The sequence below is a fragment of the Corylus avellana genome, chromosome 10, assembly GCF_965113065.1.
Source record: "Corylus avellana chromosome 10, dhCorAvel1.hap1.2, whole genome shotgun sequence".
NCBI classification, from domain to species: domain Eukaryota; kingdom Viridiplantae; phylum Streptophyta; class Magnoliopsida; order Fagales; family Betulaceae; genus Corylus; species Corylus avellana.
The window spans coordinates 22,526,794-22,547,954 of record NC_142499.1 but is presented as its reverse complement, the minus strand read 5'-3'; the positions used below and the strand labels follow the sequence as shown (position 1 = coordinate 22,547,954).

The window sequence follows — 21,161 nt, the reverse complement described above, 5'->3', positions numbered from 1 at the left end:
CGTCCCCAAGAGGTAGTTCAATCGGCTGGGACCACACTTAATGAAGTGGAGGTCACTAGTTCGAATCCCCCTCCCCCCTCTTGTGTGGACATGTCAAAAAAAAAAAAAAAAAAAAAAAAATACTATGATGATATTTACGAGTCTTTATTATTTGGATATTTTTGACGTGATATCCTACCCATTAAACTTATATTTTAACTACTAATTAATCTTTCTATTTAGGCTCTTTATTATTTGAAAATTATATATTAACGAGGTAGTAAAAAAAGAATTTTCCTCTCAAAATACCTATTATATATTCACTTTTTGCAAAGACGTCTTTTTCAAAAAACCAAAATACAGTTTTTGGCTCAAAGAGTTTTTACAACATAAATAACAAGAATTTGATGAAAATATAAGCAAGTTTTTTAGTGTAACTGATATTCCTCAAGGATGCCCTAACAACTTTTCTTTAATTGAAGATATTGAAACCAAATTCTGGTCTTAAAAAACTTTTTCGAACTTTACCAACATGTCCATCCCTCTCTCAGATCAACCCACCGTCCATCTAATTTCTCCACATTAACTTTTTAATTGACGGATAAAAGAAGGAAAACTGATCAGAAGATAGGGTGGTATGAAAAGAGAGCATGCAAAGATTGGTACTATCTCCCCTCATTAGAAATTATTTGAAAAGGTATAGCTAATGTTAGAAGTTGGTAATGCTAAATTGAAATCACATGACCATCTTTCTTTCATGGATAAGTCAGCAGAACTAAGATCAGAACTAAGATTTATTGGTGTTTTAATGAAGTACTAATTAATGACAATTTCCTTGTTGTTTAGAATAATTTCTAATTGTCCTCAAGGGGTAGCTTAATCGGCTAGAGATCATGCCTCATGAAGCGGAGGTCACTAATTCGAATCCCTCTTCCTCCCTCTTGTGTGGACATGTTAAAAAAAAAAAAAGAGAGAATAATTTCTGAATTTTATTAGAGAGGCATTTTCCGCCTGTTTGGGTCATTTGCAGAATTAATGACAAATATGTATTTTCTTTTGTATTTGGACAAGTTATGTTGTATGGTAGGAAATTTCATGATAACATTTACTGCATGTTTGGTACTTCACCTCCTTTATGGCTTTGATAACCTCTCATTTTCTTTTGCTTATTAATAGACAACTGAAATTTTGCACACTAAAAATAACTGAACTATCCACTTAGGCCGGAAGAATACCATAGGTTGATTACAAAATATTCTCTCTGCCTATTTTACCTCAAGCTTCTACTCTTTATAGCAAATGAAACCAAACTCCCTACTCCAAAAAAGTTTTCTAGTCCTAATCCTAGTGCAATTGAACTATTGCTCATAAGAGCTTATTTAGTGTTACAAGAACTCTTCTAATCAACTAATTGGAAACCAATTGAAGTATTGCTCATCAAAGCTACTCCTGCAAAGACTTTTCTAGACAAATCCTACTCCAAACTTGCTTCTGCCAATTTTTTTTTAAAAAAATTTTATTTTGCTTTTCCTCTTTTAGTTTTATTTTTCTTTCTTTCTTTCTTTTTTTCTTTCTTTAATATTAAGCTCAAAACGACGTCGTTTTGGGTTGGGTAGTGATGTAGCTTTGAAGCCCAAAACGGTATAGTTGTGGAGTCCAAAACGACGTAGTTTTGGTTGAGGGTAAAATTGATACTATAACGTTAAAATGGTCAAAAGTGAGAGAAAACAAAAGTTCAACGGACCTAAGTGAGAGTTTTTAAAATTAAGGAAGGTATGTCAAAACGGCTGAAAGTTCAGAGGGGCTTTATGAAGTTTTTTTTTTTTTTTTTTGTGTTTTTTTTGTTTTTGGAATGCTAATATGTTTGGTGGGCCGGTGGGCTTGTGATGGTTGTAGGTATATATATACGAAGAGCAGGACATGTGAGGTGTTATTGAGGTACCACTCTACCAGAGTATCGTTTGATAAAAAATACAACTAATTATATAATTAAACCCTCTCCTAGTCCTTCTTGGAGAATAAAAGACAACTGAGAAGCCCACTGGACCACCGACTTTTTTAACTAATAAAAAAAAATCCTACTCATTAATTAGGTAGAGATTGTCCCAAATTGTCTATTTTGTTTTACAGTTGTACAAATAGGCCTAAATTGCCATCCCAACCGTTAAGACATGCAACTTGATCTGGAGGTACCAGAATGAACCTGTTGAGCCTTGTTCAAGCAATTGAACAAGGCATAACATACCGATTATTTTTTAATAAATACTCACAAAGTCAACGTTTACAATAGTCGTTGACTTGAATAGTAATGGATGGTGGGCGTTGGATTAAGATGCTTTAGATTATTGAAGCATTTCAAAAATTAAATGAAAGCCAAAAGGGTTAAGAGGCGTTGTTTTTTCAGCTATTAATAAATAAATGATGGTCGAACATATTCATTTTCCTGAAGAAATCATAAATGTTATTTACTTTAATATTCTTTATACTATTAAAATATTATTATTATTATTTTTTTAATTATTTTATAATAATTCAGCGCAATAATTTTTTAATATATTCAGTTTTTTTTTTTTTTTTTTTTTTAGGTATTGAGCTCATATTTTGCTATACTCTAATAAAAATCTGGTATGGCCGTACGGAAGCTTTATTATTACTAGGCGACTCGTCAGGTCTACTTGAGTGGCTTCTTCTTCCATGTACATTCCAGAATTGCGCTCTTACCAATCATTTACTTATTTCATGACTATGAAAGGACTTGACGAAAATAAAATAAAAAATTGAAAAACTCAATAGATTGCACGGCCATTACAGACAGCCGGGGAATAGTCCTCTTTAGGCTTTGTTTGGTAAAAGGGATGGAGTTGGCCCAAACACTGTTTATCACCATTTCCCAAAAAAATCAACATCAAAACATTCTAACTTTTTCACTTTTTATATCAAATCATTCACTTTTTTTTATTATTCAAATAAAAAAATCACTGCAAAACAAAATTTTTTCACTTTTTCATACAACTTTTTCATTTTTTTTTATACCAAACATTCTTACTTTTTTTCATATCAATCTACATCAACTACAGTGTCTAATCCAACCCATTTGCCAAACACTACCTTATTTTATTTTTCCTACTCTGCCTTCTGTCTCTCTGAAAATAAGAAACCCATTAATTTACTTGCTTTGTTTAGAGATTTGCAGGAGGAAGGACATGGGTATCCGTGGCCAGCGAAAATATGGCAAAATGACAGATGGAAGAACGGACTAAGACAAAAGCAGAACGGTCAACTCCACAAAACCAAAGGGGAAATCGACCAAACCTGACCGTCGTAGCCCTTCTTGTATGAATTTAGCCAAAGAGACAGAGAACCAAGGAAAGACAAAAGAGAGATGGTTTAGGGTTTACAGACTTTGCTTTCTGAAACACTCAAGATTGGGGTTTTGCATGGATCAAAGAAAGTTGAAAGCTTAAGCATTTTCCGAAAGAATGAGACATGGAGGAGGGAAACCTTAAAGCATGGAAACAGGGTGGAAAAAAGTGGAAAAAAATCAGCAAGAAAATCTCAACACCTGCTCTTGCTTGATATTGATAGCCATGAACACCCTCCATTTATGAAACATCCATTCCCTCTTACACGTGCATTAAATGCTAAATGCTTTTCTTCTGTCGCGGTCGACTGATCTTTGGGAAAAAAATCTCTGCAGTACTGAACGTTGGAACGAGAGATACTCATTATACCTATTCATTTAATACCTGTCATAGTTACCGGACAGGGGAAAGAGATAATGCATTACAGTAGAAAAAAGTGGTGCAAATCACAAAAGCGTGAAATAGCTCGTCTGCTAGTGTGTTTGGCAATGGGTCCATTCTAAAAGGCTGACTTTTGGACTGATGATCACAGAAAAGTTCTACTCCCTCCCTGCTTGCTAAAGTTCATTCCATTTATGAGATGAGACCATGTGAGGATAAGAAATAACGCGTGGATGAAGAAAGTATTCACAAAAGACACTCGAAGACAAAACAATAATGCTTTCGCCTAATTTACGGTCCTCACAGGTCACATCCCATAAATGGGTTTCTTAGGCTTTGTTTGGCAATAGGCCGATTAGACCGAACTCAAAATTCAAAAAAAAAAAAAAATTAATTAATTTTAATATTTTTATTTTTTACATCACATTAATTACTTTTTATTATTATTTAAATAAAAAAAATTATTACAAAATAATTTTTTTTTTTTTTATACAAAAAAAAATATATATTTTTTATTATTTTTTTTTATAACAATTAAATTTGCTACAGTATTGTTTTACTTCATTTTTCATTTTATTGCCAAACACAACCTTATATGTCTATTTTGCATTATATTTTGCATTCTACTTGACAAAAGAGGAACGGTCATGCATATTTTGCATTATATGTCTACTTGACCGTTCCTCTTTTGTCTTACGCCCTTCTTCCATCTGTCATTTTGCCATATTTTCGCTGGCTACGGATAGCCATGTCCTCCTTCCTACTGCAAATCTCTAAACAAAGCAAGTAAATTAATGGGTTTTCAGAGAGACAGAAGGCAGAGTAGGAAAGATAAAACATTCCCAGACTAGGAAAAAATAAAATAAAGAGGACCATTCCCCAGCTTTATGTAATTTCCGTGCAATCTTTTGGGTTTCTCAAATTTTTATTTTATTTTCGTCAAGTCATTTCATTGTCATGAAATAAATAAATGGTTGGTAGGAGTGATTTTGGGGTGTACATGAAAGAGGAAGCCACTCGAGTAGATTTGATGGGTCATGCTTAGTGGCAGTAGAGCTACCGTACGACATACCAAACTTCTATTAGACCAGAGCAAAAAATGAGCTTAATACTTGCAAAAATAAAAAAAAAAAAAAAAAAATAGCCGAATATATTCAAAAATTATTGCACTGAATTATTATAAAAAATAATTAAATAATTAAAAAAATAAAAGAAATAATATTTGAATAGTATAAATAATATTTAGGTAACTTTCTTTACATACAAAGTTTGGACCGAAGAAATCAACTAAGACTACAAATATGAAAATTTGACTATGATCAAAATTTGGTTGGATTTTGATATAAAACGAGGCAACCCAGTCGCCAGTCTTATTCAGGGTTTAAGTCCACACCGGAACTAATTAATCTGAGCCAACCTCTCCCCATTGATTTCCAATTATTCTTTTCGGAGCTTTTTACACTTAAGTTGTGCTCAGGCAATTTTCAAGAAGTTAAAGAATTTTGTTATTATGTGTTGTATCACCCCATAACACACAGTTCTAGTGATAGAGTAGGATTCATATATGTTGGGTGGTCTTGAGCCTATCTCAACTCAAAAATTAGCTCAAGAGGTGAGGCGTTCACTCACACTTATAAACTGACCACTTGCCCCTTTCACAACCGATGTGAGATAAACCCAACAATCTTTCCCTCATACATCGGGCCCTGGGTCGGAGCAACGACAACTCATTTCTCCCGTAAACTGTTGGGCTGAGATTTATTGGTAAACCTGGGCTCTGATACCATTGTTGGGTATGACTTGTCACCCATCAATTATTCTTGCTATCTCATGATTGAAGAATTGAATATCTTAATTGCACATGGGTAGTTGAGAGGCTCATGGTTTAAAGTTGGGTATCTTAATTGCACATGGGTAGTTGAGAGGCTTATGGTTGAGAGTTGGGCATCTTAATTACACATGGGTAGTTGAGGGGCTCATGGGCATTGAAGAAGGGTTAGTGGAGCTTGCATAAAGGAATGAGAGCTCATTTGTGGATCATCCCATTCTAAGAGAGCTAGAGAATAGTGAGAGAAAGAAGATCCAAAGCTCAAGTGAGCCATTGGAGAGAGTGAGAGAATTCTCTTTGTAGAAACACTATCAAGTGTTGTTTTGGGTGTACTTGGGTCTTTGGGTGTGAGCCACTGTTTGTATCTCCCTTGTTTTTCCATCATAAAAGATCTTGATTTGTCTTCTTCAGTGAACGTAGGCCAAGTCATGACCGAACCACTTAAATTTTTGTGTTTATTTTAGTAGTTTTGTTTCTTGTTTCTTACTTCTCAATTTATTTTGGTGCATTTGTTGCAACAATACACACAATTACATGATACAAAGACCTGGACCCTCATAGGTTTGATTCGAGCTGCTCATTGAATAACCCACGGTATGGGTTACTAAACTAGAAAGACCATTATCCTTCAACCCATTTTTTGCATGAAATGATGAATCATGCCATTAAATCTAACAAGCATTACATCGTGCATAGGGCGGAGCACCCTACGTGCATTCCTAAGTTCCTAAGGAATGTATATCACCACTATCAGGAGGAGAATAGACAAGTATCTAGCTATTTTAAATTTTGTGAGCAACACTTTTTTTCCTTTTTCTTTTTCTAATCAAAGTACTATTACTTTTATATTAATATGTTTATTTATTTATTTATTTAATGATAACAGATTAGTTTGGAAGAAGTCGATACAATGCTCAATGAGAACTTCCCTGGGATATGTGCTATACTTTTAGATTGGATTCTAAGAAATTTTAACGAAAATCCCAAGAACTTCCTTAAAAAGTTGTCAATATATCTTGAAAAAAAGCCTTATGGACGCACTCCAAGAACATGGTTAGTTTGTACACTTTGTATTTTTGTTTTTGCTATTTATATTTTTTTGATTTACTTCTTTTCATACTGAATTAAGAAAATAGTGATTTGTGATTAGAATGTATAGAAGTGGCCGAGATGAGCATCATGTCTATTTCATTTATTCTCAGATGGTCAGGTGCTTCAAGAAGAAGATGAAGGAGATGAAGGAGGCCGGTGAAGCGGTCGTTCTCACCGTTTAGGAGGTTATTAGATATTTGATTTTGTAGGCTTTAGTTTTCATGGGTTAATTAATTTGAACTTGTTCAGTTGCGGTTGGAATTGGATCTAATATTTGGATATATAGCTAAAAGATTCATTACAAACATGAAACTTAAAATATATCCAAATATTAGATCCAATTCCAACCGCAATTGAACAAGTTCAAATTAATTAACCCATGAAAACTAAAGCCTACAAAATCAAATATCTAATAACCTCCTAAACGGTGAGAACGACCGCTTCACCGGCCTCCTTCATCTCCTTCATCTTCTTCTTGAAGCACCTGACCATCTGAGAATAAATGAAATAGACATGATGCTCATCTCGGCCACTTCTATACATTCTAATCACAAATCACTATTTTCTTAATTCAGTATGAAAAGAAGTAAATCAAAAAAATATAAATAGCAAAAACAAAAATACAAAGTGTACAAACTAACCATTTTCTTGGAGTGCGTCCATAAGGCTTTTTTTCAAGATATATTGACAACTTTTTAAGAAAGTTCTCGGGATTTTCGTTAAAATTTCTTAGAATCCAATCTAAAAGTATAGCACATATCCCAGGGAAGTTCTCATTGAGCATTGTATCGACTTCTTCCAAACTAATCTGTTATCATTAAATAAATAAATAAATAAACATATTAATATAAAAGTAATAGTACTTTGATTAGAAAAAGAAAAAGGAAAAAAAGTGTTGCTCACAAAATTTAAAATAGCTAGATACTTGTCTATTCTCCTCCTGATAGTGGTGATATACATTCCTTAGGAACTTAGGAATGCACGTAGGGTGCTCCGCGCTATGCGCGATGAAATGCTTGTTAGATTTAATGGCACGATTCATCATTTCATGCAGAAAATGGGTTGAAGGATAATGGTCTTTCCAGTTTAGTAACCCATATTGTGGATTATTCAATGAGCAGCTCGAATCAAACCTATGAGGGTTCAGGTCTTTGTATCTTGTAATTGTGTGTATTCTTAAAACAAAGGCACCAAAATAAATTGAGAAGTAAGAAACAAGAAACAAAACTATCAAAATAGACGCAAGGATTTAAGTGGTTCGGTCATGACTTGGCCTACATTCACTGGAGAAGACAGATCAAGATCTTTTATTATGGAAAAACAAGGGAGATACAAACAGTAGTGGTTCACACCCAAAGACCCAAGTACACCCAAAACAACACTTGATAGTGTTTCTACAAAGAGAATTCTCTCACTCTCTCCAATGGCTCACTTGAGCTTTGGATCTTCTTTCACTCACTATTCTCTAGCTCTCTTAGAATGGGATGATCCACAAATGAGCTCTCATTCAATGCCCATGAGTCCCTCAACTACCCATGTGTAATTAAGATGCCCAACTCTCAACCATGAGCCTCTCAACTATCCATGTGCAATTAAGATGTTCAATTCTTCAATCATGAGAATTGAAGAATTACATATAAAAAGTGTACAAACTAACCATATATATATATATATATTTGTTGGTTGGTTGGGTGTAAATTTTTGAGATGGAAAATGCTTTAAAAGATGAGTTTCATAATACTCATGTCGGGAGCTATGTTAGGAGGGGTGACTTAATTTTCCGAACCCCAAAAATTAAAGTATTTCCTCTCTTTCTGTACTCTAAAACATGTCAAAGTCAACCTGTTTTTATATTAGGCTGTTGACAAATCAATCAGAAATTGATTTGATTTTTCTATTTTGAAGTTATTGATTAACCCTATAACTTATTTGCTAGCAGATATATATTGTCCCATAATCCCACAAGAAATCTGGAAGTTCATTATGATTCATGAGCCATTCATTTCTAATCATATTTTCGTGAAGCGTGAAACGGATTGCAATGGAACAAAACATTAATGCATGAACGAATGCCTTAAAAGCAGCCTGCAGGGGCACCATTTTACACTACATCTGCCAATTGTGTAGCTGGTAAATAAATAATGAAAATCCAAGTAGTAGGAAAAGAAGGGTCATTAATTTCCTGTTATATTTTATCCTTTTGGTTCTAAATTTTTTATTAAGAGATGGGTATCAAAATAATCAAATATACCTCAACAAACGCAGTTCATCTGAATCAATCTGATCAATTCATGGGGTTATGGATCTCGTTGTAAAACATATCTCTGACTTTTCTCTACTATAGTGAGACAAAACAGCGAGTCGTAACCATGCGTTTCGAAAAAGAAGAAGAAAAAAAAAAAAAAAACGCATAGAGTAGCTTTGCTGCTTTCTATCACAAATATAAGGCCGTAGACTGGGTTAGCTCATAGGAAAATAATATCTTCGCGACTAAATGAGGTAAATATGTATGTATCAAGTGAATATCAAAAGGATTTTACTTGAGTTGTGTGAAGCGCGCGAGGCTCGTCGTACCTTGTGCTCGAGGCAAGGGTTTAGAGGCTCTCATGATTTTCTTTCTTGCTTCTGTGGGCGCTTTGCCTAGAAGTTGGTGTGCCCAAAGTTGCTGGTGGGCTTGGATGTTACCACCTTCACCATTGAACGTTTATTATTCATTCATTCTTCTTTCTTCCCTTCTTTCAATGCATGAGTGTGAGCAATCTTGCGAATTGATTTCATTTTTTGGGTTTGTTGTAGGAGTTGCTGCTTGCTTTCTTTTTTATGATGATTTTCTTTCTTTTTATTTTTATTTTTTTTCTTTTTTATATTTTTTTTGTAAACAGCCCCATGTCGAAGGCAGTTACGATGGGCGAGCCTTTTGTCTTGTTGCGGTCTTCTTCTTTGGGCTTGGCTGTCATTGTGCGATCCTCTCTCAGTGGGGGTAAGATCGTCTTTTCCTATCCAACAAGGGTATGTCTCATGACAGTCTATTTTTTTTTTTTTTTACATGTCCATACAAAGGAAAGGAGATGGGAGATTCGAACTAGTGACATCCGTTTCATGAGCTATGATTCACAGCCGATTGAGCTACTCTTTGAGATATCTGATAACAGTCTTATGTTGAAGAGGTGTGCGATCCTCCCCCAGTGGGTAACAGGGGTCAAATCGTCTTTTCCTTTCCAACAAAGGTATGTCTCATGACAGTCTTATGTTGGAGAGGTGTGCAATCCTCTTCCAGTGGGGTCAGATCGTCTTTTCCAATGGGTTAGCCATGAGAGGGAGAGCTTTGCTCCTCATTTTTTGCCTTTGCCTAGCAAGGTTCGAACTTTCTTCTGCTGTCTTCCACGGCAAGGAGACCCCTTATTTCCATGAAGTTGACCTGCATTGTTAGCTCAGAAACTAAAGTTGGGATTTGCAATATCCATCTGATCCTGCCAATGCCATTCTCTTGAGGGTAGTGGTTACTTGTAACAAGATATTTAGTTAATTTATTCGGTCCAAATATTAAAGATCAATATTTGGGCTGTGTCTACTAATTTTTTTAAGAGAGTGCTTTTCGTTTGAAAAAGTATTATGATGTAAAATAAAAGTAAAAATCGTTTTCGAGTGTTTTATATTTTGTGTCATTAATGTTTTTATTTTGAAAACAGAAAACAAAAAGAAAATGAAAAAGCTTTAACAAAAAGAAGATGCACATTGCTCTTACTAATAAAGAGAATGATATTAACCCACCATTTGAATGCAGATCAATTCATTGAATTAATCTTCGTTCAATAGATTAATTATAGTGTGGATTAAATGATTTAATCTTGCGACTCATTAAAATGTTATTTTTAATATTTGTGTCAAAATACATAGATTTAGATTTACACGTAAAGAGTAAATGATCTATAATATGACATGCGGTTAAAGAAAAATATTTGAGGAAATTACTAATTTTATTATAGCCTCGAAAATTGATGTGACACCCATGTTAGTGGTGTATAAATTACTTAAAAACATGAAATTAATGTAACACCATTAATATAATCTGTCCTCAATTTATTAAAAACTCTTACAATTGAATTGATAAGAAAACTCTTTTAGCACCTAGAAAATAAAAATAAAATGATTGTTTTCTTTCAATCAAATTTATTAAATTAACATTTTTTCTTTAAAGAAAACTCTTTTAGCACCTAGAAAATAAAAATAAAATGATTGTTTTCTTTCAATCAAATTTATTAAATTAATATTTTTTCTTTAAAGTTAATAGGATCAATCAAGCATATGATTCTTAGATAGAGATCCACAACAATTTTGTTGTGTCCGTCCATTTGTTTGGACAAATAGACCTTATAAGGATTCTCTCACATTTGTTGTCAAAATTGCTAGTAATCCGAACAACAAATTGTTGAGAATCCAAATCCATAATTCTCATGTTCTAAAGATATAAATAAATTTAATAGATTAGGGTTGGGAGACACTATTTAGATCAAACATACATTGTTACTTTATCATTATATTTACAGATGGGTCAATGACCCTTAGTAATGTCAGAAAGTATCCCCATTACAGACTGAACATTAAACCTACCTCAGCCCTCCAGCAGTTTAGTATTCAGCACGTCCCTCCACCCAGAAAGGTAAAAACAGCAAAATTGCTTACAGAATGTTTAACAAAATTGTATTAGTAACGGTCATAACTATACATGCTCAATCAACCAAAACCTCTAAAAAAATGGTAGTTGGCTCAAAACTGAAGAAGCTCATGTTACTTTCTTCGCTGCATGCATAGTGCCACATTTATAGATTCTTCTGTGCTAATCAAAATTTGGCGATAAAGACATGCAAAAAGAAACTATAATCGAAGCTTCTTTCAACATCAATAGTTATAGAGTTCAAGCGCAAAGAAGAGGCAGACATTCTAACCAGGAACCAGATTGTGCCACCAAATGAAGCTTTTCTAGCATTCTGAATGATGAGCTCGCCACATCCAGTGACTTTGCCCTGGAATTAGCACCAAGATGGAGAAATTTGAGATTAGAATAAATAGCATATAGGGGGGCTAGATATCCCCACATCGATGTCAAATAAAACAAACAGGAGAGACTTACTCGTCAGTTTAGATCAACTACATTTATAATCTAGCTTTTACAATTACCAATAATAAATAAAACTTTCTCCCCAAGCTTATCAATAGTCTGCAAAAAAAGTGAAACAAGTGCAAAAGTTTATTAAACAGTAGACACCATGCAGCAAATGCTATCAATATGATATCAAAGTCACAAAATGCACACCAAGCTAGAGATCTTTGCCCATCTTTGAGCAAAGGCAGCTGCATTTTTTAGGCGAGCAGTGAGCACAATGGGGAGGATCAGAATTCAGAAAGTAGATTGAATTCTCTGTAGCTTCTGCTACCCAAAGACGATTCAATTGGTCCTTGGCTCTCTTGATAAGATTATAGAAGCTAACCTGCAATGTGGAAACTACAAGTGTCACTAACTATAGGGTTTTTTTCTGGATTGACTTATTTTTTGTGGGGAGGATTGTGTTGGAGAAGAAAGGGAGAGGATATGCATCTTTGGATCAAAAGTGTATCATGCGGGAATCAACCATTTGTTTGATTCTTTGATAAACAACAAAAATGCTATGTTGCTGCTATTTTTTTAAACAATTAAAAATCACAGAACTAACGTCTAAGCCCAACAATTCAAGGCAACAATATAGAATCCTGGAAGCTTATACCAAGTAAAACATGAAAGCAGTAGTTAGAAGTGACGCAATTAGCATGGTGCAAAAAAGGGCTACAACGTGTAGCGAACTTCCATGTCCTGGGTAAAACATTCTTCCAAAACAACGTATTATTGTGTTGGTATTTCAATAGATGGTAATCTAGAACTGGAGTTAATTGCCTTCTTATTTAGTTATCATATTGTGGATTGTCTCAGTTATGGAGCAATCACTCATTTCATTCATTTAGTCATATTTAAAGGTGTATAATTTATGAGAACAAAGGAAAATTATTATGAAGATTGCATTTCCTTCTGTTGAATTGAATAAAATCTTCCCATGAGAGCTCTTATTCCCTCATATCTCGAAGTGATCTCTGATGATTGCATCATTTGATAAAGATAAATGCCACTCTTGGAGGTGACTGAAAGAAACATGATATACTCACAGTGGATCCCGCAAGATTAGAGTTGATGGGTGCAAACGAACCATCATTAATGTATGGAGTGCAGAGACTGATGGCAAGTAAAGAATTGGATAATTCTTCTGACTGACTCGGAAGTGGAGCAATCTGTCACAAACACCCACTGTTTCTTTTGGTGAGGAGCTGTAAAAACCTCCCCCACATGCACAACGACGGCAGCTATATCAAATTCACTGAATAAACCAAACAGTTATTGAGTTTACAACGTTTCTCTCTTTACTACTTGAAAGGAAAATGGAGGAAAAGCAAAAACATCATAACAGAAAGGATGAATTTGAAATTCACCTGGAAAGAGGAACTTCACCCAAATTTGACAATACGACTGATTTGCGAGGATTGTGAAATGGCCTACAAAATATATCTTTGAGCTAGATTCAATTAACATTCTTAGTTTTTTTGGTAATAAGAAAGTTAAGTGGAGACTTACTTAAAGTGTTCAGTTGCTTGGGAAGATTAAGGCTGCCATTTGATAGTGGATCCTCTTGCTTGCAAGTATAGGGTATCTGCATCAGAATTAAACGGTACAAGCCCAGCAATACCATAAGCCTGCCCCTCAACCAGCTCATGTTGCTGTCACAGTAGTAAGTAGATTAATTTTTTTGATAACAGTAGTAAGTAGATTAATTATAATGCTTATAAAACACACTACATAACATTCATGATAAGCATGCAGAGACGGTAACGAGAGAAAGAGAACACATTCATCATGTTGGCCTAGCAGGCATGACTACACACATGTATGCATACACGTGGGGGTTGGGGGATTGAGGGTAGAGGAGAGAGAAAAGAGGGTAGGGGAAGAGGGGGAATGAGCAAACTAGATGCAAAGAAGGGTTCAAGGAAAACAGAACAACACCATTGGATTCACCTGCTTCTCTGTTGGGTTCCAGATTGTTATCAAGCCTTCTTTAGGGCTGTCCTTTCCATGACAGATTTTCTTAGTTAATCCAACTATCCTCGCCCTCTTAAATTGGGTGACTTCTCTCTCACCTAAGCCAGAATCTTCCAAAGCTTTCTCAATTGCTTTGTCCGTGGTTGGCTGCCAGGTTGCCTAAGTTCAAACTAGCCATAGTTAATGACCTCATTCTACATTTGGACTTTAAGTCAAGCAAAGCATCTGAAGCCCACCTCTAGTTTTGCTTGATAAGTGGTAAAAGATGTTAGTTGCTCCGGACTCATCTCTGCCATTAAAACTTCAGGTTCTGCAGCTGTCTCAAGTATCTTTAGAATTTTTGCTCCTTCTTCACTATCATTGTCATCATAATCATGTGAACCTTTTATGTCTCTTTGAAACTCGGAAATGATTCCCTCTACAACATTAACTCGCCTGCAGCCAAACAAAAATCATTAAACAAAAAAACTGCAACAAAGTCATGTTGAATGTCTAAGGTCATTGCTGTAGAATTAGAGGTCCTTTTGCATCATTAACAGGAAAACCATCTCATAAACTGGCAATGGTTGGAATCACAGTATTTGCCATGGTTCCGTTTATAACTTACAAAAGAGAGATTTTAGCACGGCTACTCCATTAGTGTTCTGTATTCTCATCATATTGTATCCTACTTTTCAAGGATTATCATATCAATGTTTCTATATCGTATTGCACCCATATGCTATATACCTATCCATGATTCTAGTAAGAACAAGTGTGATAGTATGCTTTAGTCCTTTTATGATCAGAAAAAGTTTGATAAAATGCATTGTTACTGAACATACATCAATAAGGAAGACTAAAGAACTACTGAAGTAGATAAATATTTAAAACTTCAAGTAGGCCACTGAAATCTACAAATGGATTGAGCACACAATCAATGAATGTTTTCGAGAAGTAAACAATATTAAAATTGGCTTCAGATGGAAGAATAGAGGTCACCTTTGGTTGTACAATTGCACCATTTTACTCTCCATCCTCTCTGATTTCACAATAGACCCTCCATTGCCTAACCTAGATGAAAGCAACAGGAATGATTTTCATCATACAGAACACGGTATGGATTGAAGAAAAACTTCAGAAAAAAAAAAAAAAATCAAACTACCTCTCTTTATAGAGGACAGGGTATATCCGTCTGACTCCAACTTGTAGTGATTTATGACCCACCCAGATAGATATTATGCAAAATGCGAAACAAAGATCAGAGGCAGAGTGCAATATTATCTAAATTGATAGAAAAGCATAAACAACCACACTGTTGAAGAGCCCTGAACCATAAACAGCACAGAAGTTCCATAGTGTTCACAACAACCACGTTGAAGGTGCTGCACAACCCAACCAATCCAATTACCAGATCAATCCTATTTAATAATTACATGGGCAGCCCAACTCTATGACAAGTTGATGATAGATTATGAAAAGCTAATATTGTAACTAAAGTTTGCATAGATCATACTGAGCATCTGTAAACCGACAAGCAATGTAACTTTAAAAATATAGCAGATAATTTACTCTTTTGAAGCATATTGCATGGATGCTCCAGACTGAGCCAATATGTGGAAAAAAGCTTCTGGTCCAATGCAATTTAAGCCAGACTCGTCATGAAACATGTACTTTTCTGCATTGGTTGATTTGATGCATCTGACCTGGTCTGACAAAAGCTCCAACTATATTCATTTGTGTTAGAACTGAATATATTCTAATAATTTGGATGTGTAAAATGGTGTCATTACCAAAAGCAAAAGAAACTTCAAGAGGGAAAACAACAGTACTGATAGTCTATGTACCGTAATGGTGGTGCTTTAAAATATTCCTTGACATACATTCTTGGAATCTGAAACGGGTATCGTGAGGAAATTCTCTTTTTGCAACATGAGTGTTCAGATGGTAAAGTAGATAAACCTGATGGAGCATGTAGCTTACTTGAGGAAGCATTATAACCAACAAAAACACAAAGCTATTTCAAAAGACCTGCATGAATTTTACCATTAGGAACTAATGGAACATTCTTATTCAACGTGGTGGAGAATTTGGAACTGCAGGGCTTTTTGAACAGAGAAGTAGAACTCTTTCCAAGTATTCTCTTTACATTAGCTATTTGTCCGTTATTTGTGCAAGCTGTGCCAATGGTATTTGAAATATCAACCAATGCTCTGGCTGGTGACCGTCCAGGTGGACTAATCCTTGAACTGATACCATTAGCCAAAGAACTTTTTGCAGCTATATTAGGATCACCTTGCCTGTTGCTTAGACGCTTCTCTAGAGAAGATGAATTAGTATTTAACCTACAAACACTGTCATAATGAACAGCATCAAATTCTTTGATCATGTTATTCCCTGAAATAATATGTGCTGACTTGACTGACAACTGCACTTGATTAGAAGATGATCGCAACGGGGTTACAAAACTTTTTGACGTATTTTTGTTGTTTGCCATTTCCTCACAAGAAAAGGGAGTGCAAGGATCATTTCCCTCATTTGACAAAGCATCATTGAATCCTGTCTCCTTTGAAAATGAAGAAGGTGAATCATCTGCATCCTCCTCATTCAAGAAAGTTCCCAACTCAGTGCATCACTGAAGACAGATATAGATCTTCCACCTGCTGTGTGGAACTTGATTGGAGGTGGTTTGAGAGCTGAACTCTGCATTTCAGGTTGCATAAGGTTTGGATTTGCCTGATTCTTCAATCTGCTTCCTGCTGAACCAAACATGCTGCTGAACCAAACATGGAAGTTAACAAAGGTCTCGAAACTGATGTACCATCCTTAATATCACAATCGCACACACAGCCTCTCATTTCTGAATGGGATGGACTTTTCCATCCAAATGGTCCATTGGGATTATACGGCTTCACTGAATGTTGAAGACCTTCAAAAATACAATTATCATTATCTTCTTCCAATCCCAACAATGTCTTAGCTCTAACCAGGTCATCTGAAGATATATTGACAGTTTTCCTAGAGCTCATCTGGAAGAGAGAATTTGAGGAACCACATCCATTATCTCTAGCTAGCACTTGGCCTGCACAACATTCTATGAGGTAACAAAAGTTGTCTCCAAAAGAACAAGATAAGAATACTTGGTTTTATCAAATTATGAGACGATATATACATGTTCTACATCTCGTATTAATAAAACAGCGCCGTTCTCTTTGATCACAAAGAAACTACATGAAGAAAGAACATAAAATCGAGTGTCATATTCACTATTATTTTTGCTTTCAATAAGGAGAAAATTAAACTAATTTTAAGTCTTTAATACTTTTGGGGATGCAGTCAAATCATGTCTTTCACTTTCTTAAGAACCACACAGCACAAAATGTTAGCCCCAATAATATTTTTTTCCTTTGTTTTTTTTTTTCTTTACTTTGTTTTTTGTTCTTATTTTTTCGGGGAATAAGTAATCAAAGAAATAAGTGGTGATGCGAGTATTGCACGCTCTGCAATAGGTCTGGTTTGAGCCTTTCATTTGAAATGCTACAACGTCATTGAAAAGTCAAAATTATTTCTTTTCAAGTGTTGCTGCCATCATCCCTAACATTATTAACATACAAGATTTGAGAATTAAGTATATAATGGAAAGGTCAGATACAGTAGTGGAGTCTAATAATAAGATTTGAGAATAAGTAAATAGATTTATGGACTATATATTGATTGTTTAAATCTAATTACTGGAACTCTTAAGAATGTTTCGTTATTACCTAAATTTATTTTAAGATACAAAGATCTGAATTTGGTTCATATCAGCATTCATGATTTATGAACTATATTTGTTTCAGCATAAAATGATTCACACTTTTCAATCATTGCCGTGGTCACTCAGATGGAAATTGATTCTTGATCAACTTAAAATCTGTTAAAACAAAATGGCAACAGGATTAACCATATTCAAATCATTAATTTGTAAGCAAAGTGCAAATCAAATACAAAGTCAATTAAAAATAAACATGCATAATTTTTAAACATTAAACGTTTTTACAACTTGCACATGAATAAAAAATATTCACAAGTTCAAACACTTGTCCCAATCTCACAAAAAGAAGAAAATATGAGATATTCCTTTGGTAGCATTAATGGACATTGTAGCAATCTTCTCTCAATAAAGTGCTTGCATAAGAACATAAAGTTATCTACTGTCATAAGTCTCTTTGCACTCATCAAAAAACACTCTTGATTTTTCCACTCATAACTCTCTTTACACTCTCTTTGCACTACAAACATGACTAACAGCAGTGTCATTCTTATGTGCATATCAAATAAGCCCCTCCCCTAGTGCATGGTCAGAGCATGGTTAAGGGCAAAAAATGATGGCAGCACCATGAGCCCTATTAAAAGTACCTAATGCTTGAGAACATTATTCAGAGGGCCATAGGTGTTAACATTTGATAAATGGTAGCAGCCTCTTAGTATCTTGTAGGCAGATCTTGTACATCTAAATTTTACGTCCCCACACATTTCTCATAGAGAACTAAAACTTTATGTCCACCAACATTTCTACAAAATTTACAAATCAAACTTTGTTCAGAATCCAAGCTAGTAGGTCTTTTTAAGTGCAACACCTTCAAATTTTTACCACCATATTGAAGAAAGTAGAGAAAGAATGATATGTTTAGGAGTTTATACCAAACTTAGACAAGCTCACCTTCTGCGCAAGACTATATAAGTCGCCAGAAATCTATAATGTAGTGTCTTACTACATGCTTTATTGACAAAGGTTTCTACCTATCACTTGATTACTGCAATTAAAATCTAGAGTCCTTTCTCTAGCCAAGTCTATAATTTTTCTCCTACTGAATTGAAGGGAAAAGAAAAAATAAAAATAGCTAGGGACCTTTCTAAAATTTCATCCAGGAAAGATTGAAAATAATAGCCCAGAAAAATTCTAGCACAAGGTTTATTGGAATTAGTCTTCCTTCAATCGACCATGTGTTTTTTATCCTATACAACATGGAAGGGAGGATATCCAAGCTGAAATCTTTTTTTGATAAGAAATATCCAAGCTGAAATCTACAGCAAGCAAACCTCAAAGGACAATTCTAGAACACTTCTTTGGCCATATGAACTTGAGATGGTTCAGCCTATTGTTGGATGGTTGAAATTCTGCTTTCAAGAAGAAGGGTATTTATTAGCTTTGCGCAAAGAAAGGCTGTCGATCGAGGTCTGAAAAAAAAAAAAAAAAAAAAAAAAAAAAAAAAAAAAAGCACTACACCACCAGAACATGATAAGATAAAGTCAAGCTAGCCGACTAAGACAGCACGCTACAGCTAACAACTAAGGAAACGGCTCAAAAAACGAAAAGTAAAGAAGTTGATCACAGGCAGGCGGCCACAGAGCTTTAGGAAGCAAGTCTAGAGGCTCGAGAAGGGGGATGAGCCTCTTGCTTTATTATATAAACCAACCACAAGGAGGAGATTGCTACCTTTTTCGTTCATAGATAGAGAGATTGGGAAAAATAAAAGGGAATTGAATTGCTTTCCAGAGAGATTGGGAAAAATAAAAGGGAATTGAATTGCTTTCGGAGTAGGAACAGTAAACGCCGCTAAAGGATATAGAGGTACCATTCGAGAGTGACTTGTTAGGCTTGAACAGACACCCCTAAGGTGACTTCTATTCAACAATTCCAAGTTGATGCAAGATTCACTTGCAATCTTTTGTTGGAAATCCATCACTAGCGTGAAAAATCACATGGACTTTGTATCTAATATGGTTTGAGGGATTTGAGATTGATACACATATCTCACCTCGTTATGATATACTTCACAGGAACAAGCATCAGAGTAATGCTATTTAATTAGAAAGAGATCGATAACAACAATCAATAAAATGATTGCATAAGAACATGGAATAAATAGAGAATACCTAATAACGTCCTAGCGCTTCCTTAGTGGTTGATTTCTCCTCCAAATCTATCTTGTTACGCCTGCAAGTTTAAGAGGCACCCCAGTAACATATTAGCACTTACACAAGACATAAAGTAAACCCACTGAAATCTAACAAATATATAAATAAAAGAAAGGCAGCAGAGTATTATAGATTTTCAATATTTCAAATCAAGTAGGAAAACAAGAAACTTACACTATGTCGGAAAATACCAAGGCTGCGCAGATTGTTGGTTCCATAGCATACTTTTGGTCACAGACAACCTCTGTATCTAAAGTCTGTCACAGCTAGATAAGTTTCAAATGTCATTAATTTCTAATTAAGTTATCAGGTGACAGGACGTAAGATGGAATTTAGAAAATGTCACTATGCTATAAATATTATTTACATCATCTTCAAATAAAAAAAAATAAAAAATAAAAAAAGGAGTAGTACTATTCTTGTATATTAGGGGTAATATCATGTGCCCTTCACAAATAAATTTGATAGTGATGACACATGTTTTAATTTCAAATATAGAAAGAAACTTTCAAGTCAATGACACAATCAACCAACTATAGGCACCTGAAATGTTTTTTTTTTTTTTTTTTTTTTTGAAGAAGGCACCTGAAATGTTGAAAGTGAAAGAAGGTTTCCACCATGACTTGAATGCCAGTGATATTGATGAGCTTCGGTGTTAAAGTGATTCAGGACTCATCTGCCATGACCCAATCTGATCCCGTGATCCATGGAGATTGACTGCATTAATTGAATACTCAACTATTCACAGAAAACATGCATGTCTCCATGTTTTCTGTGAATAGTAGCCTCTCCATACAGCCTCCCTTTTCCAGCTTTTGAGGTTCAATGATTACTCTGCACAGCCATCCTACTTCACAGCCTTAGTTAGGAGTCTTCTCCAATTTCCTTAATTAGTTTTCCCTGTTTTACGTTACTGTAAATCTTCCTTCATATTTTTCTCTTTCGGTTGTCTTTGTAAATCTCTATGTAACAAGAGCTCTTAGCTCATTTGACTATAAATACATGGTACTCTTACTGTTATAGATTAAGTTAACCAAAACAGTTTCTCTCAAACTTTCACTTAGAGGTCCCATCTTTCCTTGCAAACATGAAGTTGATCTTTTTTAAACCTGATAATGATCTGTAGCGGTGAAACACAAGATCGATGGCATCGCGCGATCGGAACTGCTACCTTTAGCAAGAAGTTTTTATTGGCTTGCCAGGATGCAACTACTTGAAAAGTGGACTCGGGGTTGTTTGATGTATTGGCATCATCAACCCTTTAAAACATAATCATAATAAAATCAGATATCACCACACTGGTTAAAATCAGTTCTATTACTTAGAATACCTTGTCTGTAACTCAAAGCCAAAGTCAATATAATTTGTCATTCCAACTATTTCGTCTTCTTCAAGGGGTTCTTGACCTATTTAGTTGATGCAGTTCAAACTTTTGTCAAAACAACATCTTTGATTA

General features: G+C 34.9%; 1 pseudogene across 1 annotated transcript; it reads right to left on the bottom strand.

Moving 5' to 3' along the window:
• Positions 1-11,146: 11,146 nt before the first annotated feature.
• LOC132162505 (protein BREAST CANCER SUSCEPTIBILITY 2 homolog B-like) lies at positions 11,147-19,923 on the bottom strand (annotated as a pseudogene). The gene is made up of 15 exons (XR_015909385.1): positions 19,880-19,923; positions 19,672-19,724; positions 15,791-16,826; positions 15,592-15,706; positions 15,261-15,267; positions 14,910-15,028; positions 14,747-14,818; positions 14,002-14,200; positions 13,742-13,924; positions 13,301-13,443; positions 13,159-13,221; positions 12,838-13,046; positions 11,957-12,131; positions 11,774-11,860; positions 11,147-11,666 (listed from the first exon to the last, which is right to left on the bottom strand). The product of XR_015909385.1 is annotated as a protein BREAST CANCER SUSCEPTIBILITY 2 homolog B-like (transcript).
• Between the last annotated feature and the right edge of the window lie 1,238 nt (positions 19,924-21,161).